The sequence below is a fragment of the Arachis stenosperma genome, chromosome 9 (assembly GCF_014773155.1).
Source record: "Arachis stenosperma cultivar V10309 chromosome 9, arast.V10309.gnm1.PFL2, whole genome shotgun sequence".
Classification (NCBI taxonomy): domain Eukaryota; kingdom Viridiplantae; phylum Streptophyta; class Magnoliopsida; order Fabales; family Fabaceae; genus Arachis; species Arachis stenosperma.
Genome location: NC_080385.1, coordinates 91,839,096 through 91,851,812, shown reverse-complemented (window position 1 = coordinate 91,851,812; position 12,717 = coordinate 91,839,096). Strand labels below are relative to the sequence as shown.

Below are 12,717 nucleotides of genomic sequence, written 5' to 3'. Positions count from 1 at the left end.
CGTTCTCGAGCTATCATCCAGGGCTATCTCCTTCCTGAACCAAGCTTTCTTGCTGCGTTGCTTGCCTGCGTTGTCCTCAAACACGCCCCCTCATCTTCTAGGTTGGCAACGTGCTCGAAGCTTTGGAATTGCTCTCCAAGGTTGCTTGCTACATTGTCACTAAACACGCCTATAGAACTTGGCGTTGGCAACGTGCATGCCTCTTCCTAAGAGTGCTCCTGGCGTTGTTATGGAACACGCCCTTGTTCTTGGAGTTGGCAACGTGCCACCCTTCCTCATGGCTCCATGCTTGCTGCCTTGAGTTGTTGCCAAACACGCCAGTAGTAACCCAAGTTAGCAACGTGCATGTTCTCTGCTTCCTTACCAAGCTTGAAATGTTCTCAAGCCTTCTTGCTTCATCACCTAACATAAACCAAAGAAACTTCCTCAATGTATTGCTATTCTATGCACCCAATTTCAAGAGATTCATTCATACTAATGCATTTATAAGCTTCTTGAATTATTTGCATGAATTTGGCCAAATTTCACTTAGTTCTTGGTTCATGGATGCATGGAGAAAAACTCACAAAATTGCTTGTTTATTTTAGTAATAATGAACGAAATTGAACTAAAGCTAACTAAACTAACTAGTTAAAATAGCAAATATGCGAATTCATCACAACACCAAACTTACACCTTGCTTGTCCTCAAGCAAGAAAAGAATCATGCAATAGAGATTGACAATCGAAGGTAAGAAGAATAGCAACTCAATGTTCATGGTAAGCTAGTTTTCTAAGCATGCTACAATCACAAAAGAAATGTAAATGATTGATGCTTCTATCTAGCTCAATTTATGAAATCTTTTTCTTATATTTCTTCCTTGAAACAAGCTTTTGATTTTCTTATTAGCTTCTCCTTTTGGGTGCTTTTCCCCATGAGTTGATATCAAAACTATGACTCTAAATGCTTTGTTTTCAAGTATTACCACTTGATACATAAGCACCACAAGCATTTAATTAGAGGACTTCATTAAGCTCATTTATTTCTTTTCTTGACTCTCTAATCATTGATGCTCAGAGCCTTGAGCTTTGAGGGAGTGCTTTTGCACTTGAGCCTAGCCTTGACTTCTAAGTGTTTTGTTTTCAAGCATTTTTCTTGATACATAAACACCATAAGTACATAACAATGAAATTGTCATTGGTACTCAGAGCCTTCAGCTTTCTCATTCTTTCCCTTTTTCTCTTCTTGCCTTAATTGCATTTGCTTCTTCAAGGTTTTCATGATTTTCAAAAGATTTCACAAAATATCCTAGATGAAAACTTCAATTAAATAAAATCTAATGTACTTGAGCAACAATCAATCATACTAGCTTTCCAATACTTGTATGCACATACTAAATTCTTCTTTAATTCCTTGTTTGTTTAAGATCATGATACTTTATTGCTTTTGTATTCACAAAACTTAAGTTGGTAGTCATAATGTCACAGCAGCATGTTGCAATTTAGAAATCAAACTATGCCCATTCATATCTCACATGTATACAGAGAAAGTAATAAGACAATCATGCAATTTAAGTGCTGGAAATAAATGAGAGGGAAAAGAACTTTACAACCTTGTAATTTTCTTCTCTATTGTTGTCCTCTCCTCCTTTTCTTTCCCTTCCCACACCAAACTTAGAATGATTGCTTGTCCTCAAGCAACAATTAGAACCGTGGCTATGGGGCTAAGATAGATCATGAATGTCTATGGTTGACATGTTGTTCACTTTCTTCCTCTTCTTCTAGTTTGTTAATAGGAATGACCTTAAGGGGCGAGAAGATTCAGCCAGTGTCCCCTGTCTTGGCCTCTACTCAGCAAGCTTTCTTTTGTTAATGGCTTGATTGAGTTTGCTTGCTGGATCAGGGGGAGGGTTGCTTGTTGCAGTTGACCTTCTCTTGCATTTTGTCCTTGGTATCTTTGTCACAATCCTCTTCTTGGTGCTTTTGTTAATTGCCTTCACTTCTTTGGATTCAAGACTTGGTTGCTGTGTGATTATTGGAGTTTTGTCTTCATCAAGAGCCTCTTGAATTGGTGATTCCATGAGCCCTTCCTCTATGCACTTCTCTTCTTCAATTGAATGTGAATCTCCTTGATTTTCTTCCTCCATTTCTTCTTCATGATTTTCCATTAAGTCTTTTGGGAGGGAATCTTCATGTTCCATTGTCACTTCAATTAGCCTCTGTGGACATGGAATCCTTGGCTCATGTTCCTCATCCTTCATTGCACTTTCACTTGACACAGGGACCTTTTGTTCTTCTTTTTCCACTTTCTCACCCATAAATTGGTCTTCATCCTCATTGCTTGGCAACCCGAAGTGTTTCCTTATTTGCTCTAAGTGCCCATCTATTTTCTTGAAGATGATTTCTTGTCCTTCCAAGAGTTCTCTACTTTTCTCTTGAGTTTCTAGGGCACTTTGGAGGCATTGTTCTATTTGTAGCAAGAGAGGAGAAGGTTGGGGTGGATTTTGTGGATGTGTGGATGTTGTAGTGAAGTGTTGTTGCGGGATATGGAATGAATTATGTGAGTAATCAAATGTATTTTGTGGTTGATGAATTGAATTGTATGGATTTTGGAAAGAATTTTGTGTTGAGGCAAACTCAAGTGGTGAAGAATTTTGATATGAAAAATTTGGAGGTGAGGTTGGATAATTAAGAGGTGCTGGCTCTTGATGGATGGGATAAGAAACATTGAATTCTCCTTGGTTTTGTCCTTCCCAATCACAATTTGGATAGTTGTCCCATTCGTAGGAGTATGAATCATTTTGTGTTCTTAGGAAGTATCCCATTTGGTTTGATTGCTCAAACCCCATCATTCCTTGGTCTTGATTTTCCCAACCACAATTAGTATGGTAACTTGAATCATTTTGTGGTGGTGGAAAATACCCCATGTAACTTGCTTGATCATTATGTGACCTTGGGGCATATCCCATTTGGGTTGATTGCTCATGATCCATCATTTCTTGTTGATATTCCCATCCACCATGAGGATAATGATATGAATCATTTTGTGGTGGTGGTTGGTATCCCATATGATTCTCTGGCTCATCTTGTGGTTCTGAAGCATATCTCCATGGATTGGAGTGTTCAGGATTTGCGAATTCTTGGTGATATTCCCAGCCACCATTAGAAATTGGTGGTGGTGGGTGATATCCCAGAAAGTTTGTTTGATCAAAAGATGAAGTAAACTCCATTTAAGTTTTGTAAAACACAATCACCAAAGCAATTGAAATTCATATCTCAGATGAGAATCTCTTAGTGAGGCAATAACACAAACACCTTAGTGTCAAAAAGAAAACAAAAAGATTAAAAGAACTGTACAAAGCAAAAACAAAGAAAATGCTTAATCTAAACTACCATTCACTTAATCATTGTCAATCTTTCCCAATCCCCGGCAACGGCGCCAAAAACTTGATACGTAAAAATTAAGAATTCACGTATATACCGGCAAGTATACCGAGTCGTATCAAGTAATAAAACTCATTAAGAGTGAGGTCGATCCCACGAAGATTGGTAGATTAAGCAACTTTAGTTAAATGGTAGATTTATTCAAGCAAACATGGTTTTGATTTCATGAGATTTGAATGCTTAAAAGAAATTGCAAAGAATTAAATGACAAGAAAATTTAAGAACTAAAATAAGGAAAGCAATTAAAATGACCGAAAGTAAATAATGGAAACTTAAATTGCAAGAAACTTAAATGACATCAAAAGTAAATTGCAAAAAAGTAGAGTGCTGAATTCTAAAGAGCAAAAGAGTAAATAGCAAGGAATAGAGAAACAGAATATAAATGACAAGAATAATAAATTGCAAGAGTGTAGAAGGGAATTGGGCAATGGGTATTCAAACACTAAGAGCAAAAGAAATGAGAATTAATGATGGAAAGGATCATTAGGGATCAGAGATGCAAATTCTCATGAATTGATGTTGATCAATTCCTACTCAATCATGGGTATAGATCCATGGCTTTGTGGGTAATTAAGTCCCAATCTCTTGTTGACTCAATTTCTCTCAACAAAACCAATTGCCACTCTCGTGATCTAATTGTTCATGAGAAGAGATGAAGCTCAATTTCTAATCCAAGCCACACAACTTCCAGAATCTCAACTAAGGGAGGTTACATCTCACATACCAACCAAAGTGTATGGATTAAGGAAATCATGAAAGGATGAACTCTAAACTGAATTATATGGCTCCTTTCTCAAATTCACCACACAATTCATATAGATTAATCCCTCTCTCGATGGTGATTGAATCTTTGAAGAACAAGAGTTTCCTCTTGGATTAACCACTTGAATTAAGAAGGAGAAGAAGAGTTATCAATTCATTCAAATAAACAGAGCTCTTCCCCCTAATACAAAGGGAATTAAGTAATCATTGCTCTCAACTGAAAACTAAATTGCATGAAATTAAAGTGCATGAAAATAAAGAGTGAGACTTCAAAACAGAAATTGAGAATTCCAGAATTCATAGATGAAAACTACAAATTAAACTACACTATTACTAAGGAAGAAGAGAAGGGGAGGTGAAGAAGAGTGTATGAAGGGGAGGGGTCCGAAGACCCACTCTCAATGGAGTGTGCCAATTCACAGAATTTCAAATTGGTCTCCTCCGTATCCCCCCAATCCCACCCCCTAATTATATGAAACTATGGCCTTTATATAGGCTTTCCTAAATTACAAATTGAAATGAAATTAAAAGCAAATTACAATTAAATGAAAATCAACTATTCTAGATGATTCTTGTGGCCTTGATTGATTGAGATTTATGGGTTTTGCTTGCTTGAGGTTAGCTAGCTCATGAAAGAATTCTTGTCAAATAGAGGAAACAGGACCCATTTTCATTGTTCTGGCCCAATGGCTTGGCGTTTTTGCCAATAACGCTAGCCTTAATACACGTTGGCAACGTGCAAAGTATTTTCCTGGAAGTGGGCATTGGTGTTTGGGCGTTGTTAGCCCAAGTTGTTGCTAACAACTTGCTTTTCTTCTTTTTGACTCTACTTTCATGCTTAATGTTGCCCAGAATTTGAGTGTCAATCCTCTGCTTCAATATGGACTATCATACATCATTGGAAAGCTCAGAGTGTCTTCTTTCAAATGCACTTGGAATCATCTCAATCGGATTTTTCTAGCTCAAGTTATGCTTCCTCAAAGAAGGTAAGGTCAGGCTGCCAAGTTTGTTAGAGTTGTTGCTGAACACGCCCCTCTCTTCCAAGTTGCCAATGTGCCAAACCTCCTAAGGCTGGGACATGGGGCTGGCATTGTTGCTGAACACTCACCCTTGTTGGCACGTTGCCAACGTGCCCGCTGCTTCCTCCTGTGCTCATTCATGCTTCCTTGAATTTCAACCTCATTTCCTTGTTTTTGGGGCCTAAAGATGACTCTGATTCGAGCTTCCATTTCATGCTCCACTATAGACTATTATATGGTTGGAAAGATCTGAATGTCAGCTTTCCAACGCAACTGGAAGCATTCAATTTGGATCTCTATAACTCAAGTTATGCTCGTTTGAAGGAGACAGGGTCAGGCTGCCAAAATCGCACACGTTTTTGGTGAAAACGCCCTTGTTTCCAGCGTTGCCAACGTGCTCAGATTCTGAAGCTCTAAATGAAGCCAGCTTTTGAAGCTTCAAATGAATGCCAATCCCATACTATGATATATGGTTGGAAAGCGCTGGATGTCTACTTTCAAATGCCGTTGGAATCAATTCATTTGGAGCTTTGTAGCTCAAGATATACTCCATTGAAGGAGGTAAGGTCAGGCTGTCCAGCTCACCAGCGTTTTTGGCAAACACTCCTTTGTATTTCGAAGTTGCCAATGTGGGTTGCTTCATTCCAAGGTTGCCTAGCTGCTGGCGTTGTTGATGAACACGCCCTTATAACTCCAAGTTAGCAACGTGCTAACTTTATCCTCCTTGTCAAGCTTCCTAGCGTTGTCATTGAACACGCCTTCGGAACTCAATGTTGGCAACGTTCTCGAGCTATCATCCAGGGCTATCTCCTTCCTGAACCAAGCTTTCTTGCTGCGTTGCTTGCCTGCGTTGTCCTCAAACACGCCCCCTCATCTTCTAGGTTGGCAACGTGCTCGAAGCTTTGGAATTGCTCTCCAAGGTTGCTTGCTACATTGTCACTAAACACGCCTATAGAACTTGGCGTTGGCAACGTGCATGCCTCTTCCTAAGAGTGCTCCTGGCGTTGTTATGGAACACGCCCTTGTTCTTGGAGTTGGCAACGTGCCACCCTTCCTCATGGCTCCATGCTTGCTGCCTTGAGTTGTTGCCAAACACGCCAGTAGTAACCCAAGTTAGCAACGTGCAAGTTCTCTGCTTCCTTACCAAGCTTGAAATATTCTCAAGCCTTCTTGCTTCATCACCTAACATAAACCAAAGAAACTTCCTCAATGTATTGCTTTTCTATGCACCCAATTTCAAGAGATTCATTCATACTAATGCATTTATAAGCTTCTTGAATTATTTGCATGAATTTGGCCAAATTTCACTTAGTTCTTGGTTCATGGATGCAAGGAGAAAAACTCACAAAATTGCTTGTTTATTTTAGTAATAATGAACGAAATTGAACTAAAGCTAACTAAACTAACTAGTTAAAATAGCAAATATGCGAATGCATCAGGTAGGTTTGGCCATTTTAGGGTGGGTTTGGGTGGGAAAGTGTTTTTGAATTTTGAAGCTAGGTGGGGTTTATGGGGAAGAGTGGATGGATGTGAGTGGTGAAGAGGTGATGGGGAAGAGAGATTGAGGTGATTGGTGAAGGGTTTTGGGAAAGAGTGTTTATTGGGAGGAGAGATTCAGAGATTGAAGTTGTTGGGAAGTGTGACATGGGGAAGAGTGTTATAGGATTAGGAGATAAGGTGGGAATATGTTAGGTGGGGATCCTGTGGGGTCCACAGATCCTGAGGTAATCCTGTGGGGTCCACAGATCCTGAGGTGTCAAGGAATTCCATCCCTGCACCAAATAGGCATGTAAAATGATCCCTATTTGTATTTTAGTGGGTTGGTCTGGTATGAGAAGTTATGGTAAAGAGTATATTACAGCATCTCTAATTCGTGAATTTCTAATGATCGCCGTGTTCCGCATGCTGGATCCTCTACTATTCTATGTTCTTCCCGAAAGCGTGCTAATCCCTATGTTGTGCGGAGCTGAGCATCTTCTTTTCGCTGGGATAAAGCTTTTCCTCTGCAGGGGCCTTGTGCAGTAAACCCCCTACGGGCGGTCGTCCGTCGTAAAGTAGTCCCCGCGAAGCTTTCGGGAAGAGGGGTAGTCTTGTGCGTAAGCATAGCATTTCTGGTCGAACCCGCCCAAAATGCCTTTGCATACCATTCTGGCGTTTAAACGCCGAGGTGATGCACGTTCTGGGCGTTCAACGCCCATGTGAAGCATGTTCTGGGCGTTCAACGCCCATATGTAGAATGTTTCTGGCGTTGAACGCCAGTTCCATGCTTGTTACTGGCGTTCAGTGCCAGCTTTTCTTAAGGCACATTCCTGGCGTTCAAACGCCAGAATGTTGCTTGTTTCTGGCGTTCAGCGCCAGATTCATGCTCTGTTCTGGCGTTGAACGCCAGCCAGATGCTCCTTACTGGCGTTGAATGCCAGTCTGTCCTTCCTCCAGGGTGTGATTTTTCTTCTGCTGTTTTTGATTCTGTTTTTAATTTTTATATTTTTTTTCGTGACTCCACATGATCATGTACCTAATAAAACACAAAATAAAAATAAAATAAAATAAAATAAAAATTAGATAAATAAAATTGGGTTGCCTCCCAACAAGCGCTTCTTTAATGTCAATTGCTTGACAGTGGGCTCTCATGGAGCCACAAAGGTGATCACTTCAATGTTGTATAGTCCCAACACCAAACTTAGAGTTTAGATATGCGGTCTCCTCTTGACTCTGAACTGAGAGAAGCTCTTCATGCTTACTCTCTTCTGTCACAGAGGGATGGCCATGTACCTTAAACACAAGGTAGTCCCCATTCAATTGAAGGACTAATTCACCTCTGTTGACATCTATCACAGCTCCTGCTGTGGCTAGGAAAGGTCTTCCAAGGATGATGCATTCATCCTCTTCCTTCCTAGTGTCTAAGATTATGAAATCAGCAGGGATGTAAAGGCCTTCAACCTTTACTAACACGTCCTCTACTATTCCATAAGCTTGTCTCAATGACTTGTCTGCCAATTGTAGTGAGAACAAGGCAGGTTGTACCTCAATGATCCCCAGCTTCTCCATTACAGAAAGTGGCATAAGATTTATCCCTGACCCCAGATCACATAGAGCTTTTTCAAAGGTTGATGCATGAGCATCTTATCTATCTTTTCCTAGTGAATTTGCACCAAATTTGTTGAGTTTAAATTAGAATTAATTATATTTTAGCCACTATGGATGCTATTTTGAGTTTTGTGCAATTTTATTTATTTTAGGTAGCATTCAGAAGGATTTGATGAAGTTTCTGCAGAGAAAAAGAAGAAACCAAAAAGATGACCAGCGAAGACCGACGCGGACGCGTGGCTCACGCGACCGCGCGGAATGGAGAAATCACAATGACGCGATCGCGTGCCTGACGCGATCGCGTGGACTGGAATATGCATAATTGACGCAAACGCATGGACGACGCAGACGCGTCACATGCGCGATCTGCAAAAATACAAATGACGCTGGTTACGAATTTTGGGCTGTTTTGACCCACTTTCCAGCCCAGAAAACACAGATTAGAAGCTGCAGAATGGACAAATCAAGTGGTCCCCAACCATCAATTGAAGATCTGTTAATTAATTTGAATTTAAATTCAAATATTATCTTTTAGGAAAAGATATTATTTTTATTTTTTAGAGAATTAGATTTTAAATTTATGAGGATTAATTATAAATAGGAACTCTGTACATTTAGAGAGACACACAGAATTTTTACGATAATCCTTATTTTCTACTCTGAACCATGAGCAACTAATCCTCCATTGTTAAGGTTAGGAGCTCTGTCTATTTGTATGGATTGATTTTATTACTTTTTCTATTTTAATTTATGTTTTGGATTTATATTTAAGAATTGTTTTCGTTCTTTATATTATGAATTTGGGTGGAACGGAAGTATGACTCTCTTTCTATTTGAGTTCTTGTATAACTTGGAAAAGCTCTATACTTGAACAATAGCTTGAAAACATATTCTCCTAAATTTTAATTATTTGGATTTAAGGGGATACGTGACATATAATCCCCTTATTTTTGGGTAATTAGAGTTTTTGTGGCAAGAAAACTGAAAATTGATTTTTACCCTCTAATTGGAATTAATTGACCAAGGAATTGGTAGTTGATGAACTTTAGAGGAGATTAGAAAGGCCTAAGGAATTAGGGGCTAGTCACATATAGTTTGCCATAAATTAAATCCTACATAATTAAAATAGTTATTAAGAAAAGTTAATCTGGAAAAATAGATAACTTTGAAGCCTTAACTATTTTCTACATATTTTATTCCCAACTCATTGCTGCTTTTGCTTTCTAAAAGTCTAACATTACTGTTTAATGCTTTTGAACTTCCAACATCCTTTTTTGCTTGCCTAACTAATTCTATCAAATACTATTGTTGCTTAATCCATCAATCCTCGTGGGATCGACCCTTACTCACGTAAGGTATTACTTGGTACGACCCGGTGCACTTGCCGGTTAGTAAGTGTGGGTATTAAATTCCACACCAAAGGTCATGGTGCCTATGGTACAAGGTATTAAGAACTTGTCAGGATCTTATCTCTTTTGAGGTAAAATTTGCTGAATCCAGGTATCTAGTTCATTAATGAGCAAGGGAGGTTCACTTTCCCAAGTCTCATTACCAAACAACTTGGCATTCAGCTTCATGATAGCTCCTAAATATTGAGCAACTTGCTCTCCAGTCACATCTTCATCCTCTTCAGAGGAAGAATAGTCTTCAGAGCTCATGAATGGCAGAAGGAGATTTAATGGAATCTCTATGGTCTCTATATGAGCCTCAGATTCCTTTGGATCCTTAATAGGAAACTCCCTCTTGCTTGAGAGACGTCCCAGGAGGTCTTCCTCACTAGGATTTTCGTCCTCCTCTTCCCTTGTGCATTTGGCCATATTGATTACATCAATGGCCTTGCACTCTCCTTTTGGATTCTTTTCTGTATTGCTTGGGAGAATACTGGGAGGAGTTTCAATGACTTTCTTACTCAGCTGGCCCACTTGTGCCTCCAGATTTCTGATGGAGGATCTTATTTCACTCATGAAACTGAAAGTGGCCTTTGATAGATCAGAGACTAGATTGGCTAAATTAGAAGTGCTTTGTTCAGAATTCTCTGTCTGTTACTGAGAAGATGATGGAAAAGGCTTGATATTGCTCAGCCTATTGCGTCCACCATTGTTAAAGCCTTGTTGAGGCTTTTGTTGATCCTTCCATGAGAAATTTGGATGATTTCTCCATGATGAATTATAGGTGTTTCCATAAGGTTCACCCATGTAATTTACCTCTGCTATTGCAGGGTTCTCAGGATCATAAGCTTCTTCAGAAGCTACCTCTTTAGTACTGTTGGATGCGCGTTGCCATCCATTCAGACTTTGAGAGATCATGTTGACTTGCTGAGTCAACACTTTGTTTTGAGCTAATATGGAATTCAGAGCATCAATTTCAAGAACTCCCTTCCTCTGAGGTGTCCCATTATTCACAGAATTCCTCTCAGAGGTGTACATGAATTGGTTATTTGTAACCATGTCAATGAGTTCTTGAGCCTCTTCAGGCGTTTTCTTTAGGTGAATAGATCCACCTGCAGAATGGTCCAATGATATTTTCGAAAACTCAGATAGACCATAATAGAATATATCTAATATGGTCCATTCTGAAAACATGTCAGATGGACACCTTTTGGTCAACTGCTTGTATCTTTCCCAAGCTTCATAGAGGGATTCACCATCTTTTTGTTTGAAGGTCTGAACATCCACTCTAAATTTGCTCAGCTTTTGAGGATGAAAGAATTTATCCAAGAAAGCCGTGACCAGCTTATCCCAAGAGTCCAGGCTATCCTCAGGTTGTGAATCCAACCATATTCTAGCTCTATCTCTTACAGCAAAAGGGAAAAGCATGAGTCTGTAGACTTCAGGATCAACTCCATTCATCTTAACAGTCTCACAAATCTGCAAGAACTCAGTTAAAAACTGGTAAGGATCTTCAGATGGAAGTCCATAAAACTTGCAGTTCTGTTGCATTAAAGCAACTAGTTGAGGCTTAAGCTCAAAATTATTGGCTCCAATGGCAGGAATGGAGATGCTTCTTCCATCAAATTTGGACGTTGGTTTTGTGAAGTCACTAAGCATTCTCCTTGCATTATTGTTGTTGGGTTCGGCTGCCATCTCATTCTCTTGTTCTAATATTTCTGAAAGGTTACCTTTAGATTGTTGTAATTTAGCTTCTCTTAGTTTCCTCTTCAGAGTCCTTTCAGGTTCAGGATCAGTTTCAACAAGAGTGCTTTTGTTCTTGTTCCTGCTCATATGAAAGAGAAGAAAAGAAGAAAAGAAAGAGGAATCCTCTATGTCACAGTATAGAGATTCCTTTATGTTAGTAGAAGGAGAAAGGGGGGAAGAGTGAAGAAGAATGAATAGTCTGTATACAGAGTAGGGATAGGGGAGGTGATAAGAGATGAAGAGAAGTGTTAGTAAATAAATAAAATAAATAGAAAGAGATGAGGGGGAGAGAAATTCGAAAATAATTTTAAAAAATGTGTTAGTAATTTCGAAAATAAAAGATAAGATAGAATTAAAATTAAAATAATTAATTAATTAAAAAGAATTTTTGAAAAAGGGGTGAGATATTTTCGAAAATTAGAGAGGGAGAAGTAGTTAGGTAATTTTGAAAAAGATAAGAAACAAACACAAAGTCAAAGAGTTAGTTGAAAAAGATATTAAAATCAAATTTAAAAAGATAAGAAGATAAGAAGTTAGATAAGATATTTTAAAATCAAATTTTTGAAAAAGATAAAATTTTGAAAAGGATATGATAAAAAGATAAGATAAGAAGATGTGATAAAAAGATATGTTTGAAAAAGATTTAATTTTTAAAATTAAAATTAATTACTTAACTAACAAGTAACTACAAGATATGATTCTAGAATTTAAAGATTGAACCTTTCTTAACAAGAAAGTAACAAACTTCAAATTTTTGAATCAATCACATTAATTGTTAGCTAATTTTCGAAAATTTGATATAAAGATAAGAAAAAGATTTTGAAAATAATTTGAAAAAGATTTTTTTGAAAATTTTCGAAAAACAAAGATAAAATGGAAAAAGATATGATTTTTGAAAAAGATTTTGAAAAGATAAGATTTTTAAATTTTGAGAATTTGACTTGACTTTGTAAGAAATAACTAATTTTAAAAAATTTTTGACTAAGTCAACTCAAATTTTCGAAAATTATGAGAAAAATAAGGAAAATATATTTTTTTTTGAATTTTTAATTATAAGAGAGAAAAACACAAACATGACCCAAAACATAAAAATTTTGGATCAAACATATAATGCATGCAAGAACACTATGAATGTCAAGATGAACACCAAGAACACTTTGAAGATTATGATGAACATCAAGAACATATTTTTGAAAAATTTTTGATGCAAAGAAAACATGCAAGACACCAAACTTAAAAATCTTTAATGCATGGACTCTAACAAACGAAAAATGCATATGAAAAACAACAAAC

General features: G+C 37.9%; 1 non-coding gene across 1 annotated transcript; it reads left to right on the top strand.

The window, feature by feature from the left end:
• Positions 1 to 10,870: 10,870 nt before the first annotated feature.
• Positions 10,871 to 10,974, top strand: LOC130952151 (small nucleolar RNA R71). The gene has a single exon (XR_009074332.1). It is a non-coding gene; the product is annotated as a small nucleolar RNA R71 (small nucleolar RNA).
• Positions 10,975 to 12,717: the final 1,743 nt, after the last annotated feature.